The sequence below is a fragment of the Oreochromis aureus genome, linkage group 3 (genome assembly GCF_013358895.1).
Source record: "Oreochromis aureus strain Israel breed Guangdong linkage group 3, ZZ_aureus, whole genome shotgun sequence".
Lineage (NCBI taxonomy): Eukaryota > Metazoa > Chordata > Actinopteri > Cichliformes > Cichlidae > Oreochromis > Oreochromis aureus.
Window position 1 is genome coordinate 94,255,358 of NC_052944.1, and position 4,981 is coordinate 94,260,338.

Consider the following 4,981-nt stretch of genomic DNA (forward strand, 5'->3'; position numbering starts at 1 on the left):
CATATCTGAGGTCTGAGACATTCAAATTTACAAATCAGGGCCTGCACGGCTTCCCAACCAGCCAATCATATCTGAGGTCTGAGGCATTCAAATTTGCATATTGGGGATTTCATGGCTTCTAAGCCAGCCAATCATATATGAGGTCTGAGACATTCAAATTTGCATATCTGGGCCTTCATGGCTACTAAGCCAGCTAAACATCTATGTCATATATCTCTAATAATTCATATTTTTATTTTAAATAGTCAACACTTAAAGATTCCCACATCTCTTCTGAACAAAACAGTATAAGAATGACCGCTCTAGCCCCTACAGTTAGGAAATTACAGCCATTTGTTTGAGGGGAATCCTCAATATGAGAAAATAGACTGCAAGAACTAGTCTCTCTCTCTGTTCCTGCATGTGTGTAAGGGTGCACCTGTTTTGGCGGGAAAAAGTACACAGCCTCTCTGATTGGTGGATTCAAATTTAGCAGCTCCAGGCTTTTTGATAGACCTAGAAACATACAGGAATCACTGTATGTACAGCCCCTGTTTGTTCACTTGCTGCTGCTGCTGCTGCTGCTGCTGCTGTGTGTGTGTGTGTGTGTGTGTGTGTGTGTGTGTGTGTGTGTGTGACAGAGAGAGAGAGAGGGAAAGCCTTTTTATGGGATCATCTTATTGTAAGATTCAAATTCAATAAATTTAGACTGGTTGACTGAAGTGGATCTTGTGTATGTGTCTCTCTGTGCATGTGTGTTTCCATATGTGTCCATATTTGTGACTGTGTGGCTGTTATATTTTATTTTTGCCGATTTTTTTCATTTAACAAGTATATTTTAGGGACCCTTAGCATGTTCAGCATTTTTTCAGCTGTCCATTTTGCTTTTCCAATTTTTCTATTTCAGTTATTACTATTGTGCTAAATCATACTATTTCTGCTATTTTATAAGATTTATGCTAAATATAGTATTTCTGCCAAATATAGTATTTCTGTCAAATTACAACATCTCTGCTATGTTGTACTGTTTCTCTAAATCATAGTATTTCTCTAATGTTTAAGAATGTTTCTCCTAAATTCTTGTATTTTTGAGTAGTTATCGTGTTTCTGGTAAGTTACAATATTTCTGCTAAGTTCTGCTATGCTATTGTATTTCTGCCAAGTATTATGTTTCCTCTAAGATATTGCAGTTCTGCTAAGTTACTACATTTAAGCAAAGTTCCTTTGCTTCTGCAAAGTTTTTACAATTTCTGTAACTTTTCAGCTTTTTCAGCTAGTTTCAGCAAACAGCTTCAGCTTTAAAGGATCCACACTGCATTTTCGCAGGAAATGCAAATTGTGTGGATGCTTTTTGCATCCACACTATTGAGTTCCTGTTTCTCTTTATTCTTTATTATTGTGTGGATGCCCTCAAAGGGCTTCCACACTATTGAGTTCCTGTTTCTCTTTATTCTTTATCTTTATTATTCTTCATCTGCAAGTTGCTTCCGTACGTTTTTCGGCACTTAACTACTCCCTCAGTTTTCAGCCGATTTTCTCAGTTCAAACTCTAAACTGTTCTGCTCTTTCTGCTAATTCCAGCTATGACTTTTGGTGTTTATTACTATTATACTTTTTAAAATATTACACTTTTTATGCTTTTTTTTGTCCCATTGAAATGAATGGAAATCTTCAGAAATTCTGCTAAAACTTGCTTGTTTTTGAAACTTAACTACTTCCTCATACTTTCACCTAGAAACTCCATTCAAACTTTAAAATGTTCTCAGATTATTGGGCTATTCCTCTATGATTCAGTTTTTTCAGATCTTCTACCATTTTAATTTTATACCTCTTTAAGTTTTCAGTTGCAAAATTGTGATTTTTCAGAAAATACATGCGTTGTTATGGTTGCTATGCAATTAACTCAGAGTGGACAGTGGAAATTTCTGAATTTTCTCTTCTCGTCTGAACAATTTCTTGCAACTCGCTCAATTTCCACTCAACCCCCACAAATTATACATCAAAACGTAGGTATTTTTGCTGGCTTTCAGAAATTGTCACTATCATTGTTGTGGGAGTTACAGAATTTTGGCAAATCTCCTCAGAGCAACACAAAGTCTGTAAAGTCTCCTTAGAGAGTCATAGGAGAGTTTGTTCAAAATCAGCGCTGGATTTCTCTAATGAGAGGCATTTTCAAATCGTCATATCTCCTTAATGAAACAAAATTGAGACATGAGGCTTGTGCCAATATATCTTCAGACATCCCTGATGCTCACAATTCAAAAATTTTTTTCTCAACTATTACCGTTTGGCCATGAATTACATTTATTTGAGGGTAGGAAATTTGTCCCTCGCTCAGATCTCTTCAGATTTCAAACTCTGGAAATGAACCACGTTTTTCTCTGGTCATATCTTTTTAATGGATTTCCACAGAGACCTGACAATTTCCATGATTGTTCACCAAAGCCTGCTGTTTCTTACGGTGAAAGAATGATTTTGATGCTCCATATAGATTTAGAGTTACAAAACGTTGTTTGAGGGCACGTCAAAGCAGTTTTGCTTTGTCTCTACTCAGTTACAGTGTATTACAAGTCATATATCTTCAATAATTTATATTCTATCGCTGAATTAAGAAGACCTGCAGATTCCCCCATCTCTTTTGAACAAAACGGTGTCAGAATGAGCGTTCTAGCCCCTACGGTTAGGAAATTATGACTATTTGTTCGAGGGGAATCCTGAATGTGAGAAATAAACTGCAGAAAACTTATCCCTTTCTCTGTGTCTGTGTGTGTAAGGGCTGATTACAGCAGGTGCAGCCAATTTAGCTGACCTAGATATACCAAGCCCAGACTCTTAACAGCCCCTGCTCCCTTTAGGCTCTGTGTATGTGTATGTTTGTGTGTGTGTATCAATATTTCTCCCATGTTAAAGTATTACTCCTCCATAATATTAGTACTTCTACTACATCTTAGTACTTCTGCTCAATCATAGTATTTCTGCTCAATCATAGTATTTCTGCTAAATCATAGTATTTTTGAAAAATCATGGTGTCTGTGCCAAATCATGGTTTTGGGGCAAAACCATAATATTTATTTTATGTTATAGTATTACTACTGAGTGGAGGAATGTCTGTTATGTTATAGTACATTTGCTGAATACAGTATATTTGCCAAATCATAGTATTTATGCAAAATTACTGTATTTCTGCTAAAAAGCAGAAATAGTATCTTTTAGCAGAAATTTCTGTCAAGAGATATTATTTATGTTAAAACATAGTATTTCTGCTAAATCATAGTATTTGTGCCAAATCATAGTATTTGTACTAAGTCATAGTACTTGTGCCAAATCATAGTATTTGTACCCAATCATAGTATTTCTGCCATATCATCGTATTTGTGCCAAATCATGGTATTTTTTTGTCAAATCATGGTATTTGTGCCAGATCATGTTATTTGTGCCCAATTAAAATTTCTGTTATGTTATAGTATTACTACTAAGTCGTAGACTTTCTGTTATATTATAGTATATCTGGTGATTATAGTATATGTGCCAAATCATAGCATTTATAGCAAATCATAGTATTTGTGCCCAAACATAGTATTTCTGCCAAATATTAGTATTTGTGCAAAAACAAACTTACTAGTACTAATGCATAGTATTTCTACCAAATCATAGTATTCCTTCAAAATCATAGTATTACTGCAATTTCATAGTATTTGAGCAAAATCGTAGTATTCGTGCAAAAACATACTATGTCTGCAGAAATCAAATCATATCTGCTATGTTATAGTATTACTACTTAGGCATAGTATTTCTACCAAATCAAAGTATTCCTTCAAAATCATAGTATTACTGCAATTTCATAGTATTTGAGCGAAATCATAGTATTCGTGCAAAAACATACTATGTCTTCAAAATCACATTATAACTGCTATGTTATAGTATTACTACTAAGGCATAGTATTTCTACCAAATCATAGTATTCCTTCAAAATCATAGTATTACTGCAATTTCATAGTATTTGAGCGACATCGTAGTATTTGTGCAAAAACACACTATGTCTGCAAAATCACAGTATATCTGTTATGTTGTAGTATTACTACTAAGGCATAGTATTACTACTAAGGCATAGTATTCCTTCAAAATCATAGTATTACTGCAATTTCATAGTATTTGAGCAAAATCGTAGTATTTGTGCAAAAACACACTATGTCTGCAAAATCACAGTATATCTGTAATGTTGTAGTATTACTACTAAGGCATAGTATTTCTACCAAATCATAGTATTCCTTCAAAATCATAGTATTACTGCAATTTCATAGTATTTGAGCGACATCGTAGTATTTGTGCAAAAAGCCCAGACTCTTAACAGCCCTGTACACTTTGCTCTGTGTGTGTGTGTGTGTATATATATCAATATTTCTCCCATGTTAAAGTATTACTCCTCCATAATAGTATTTCTGCTAAATCAATGTACTTCTACTACATCTTAGTACTTCTGCTCAATCATAGTATTTCTATTAAATCATGGTATTTTTGAAAAATCATGGTATTTGTGCCAAATCATGGTTTTGGGGCAGAACCATAATATTTAAGACACAGTATTTCTGCCAATTCAAGGAGGCTGACTGTTACTAAGTGCGTCAGTGTACATAGGTCATCTCTTGTGTTGGAGTGCCCTCTTGTGGCGCCTTTTGGGTAGTGCCTTAGTAAACGTGAACACTGCAAAGAAGTGGTATCAGACTGGTTTGTAGTGGAGGAATTTGTTGCCAGTTTCTTTCATCTTTAATCCGTGTTCATGTTGTAATGTAGTAACGTTTGTGGCACAAATACCACAATATGGCAGAAATACTATGTTTTGGCACAAATACTTTGATTTGGTATACTTTAGCTTCTTCACCCCTTTTCAGCAAAATTTTCATTTTTATCACCCCTTTTCAGCACAAATTCCAGCTTTTTTGGCTCTTTTCAGAAAAAAAACTCTTTTCAGCAGAAACTCTGCTGATTCACCTCTTTTCAGCAC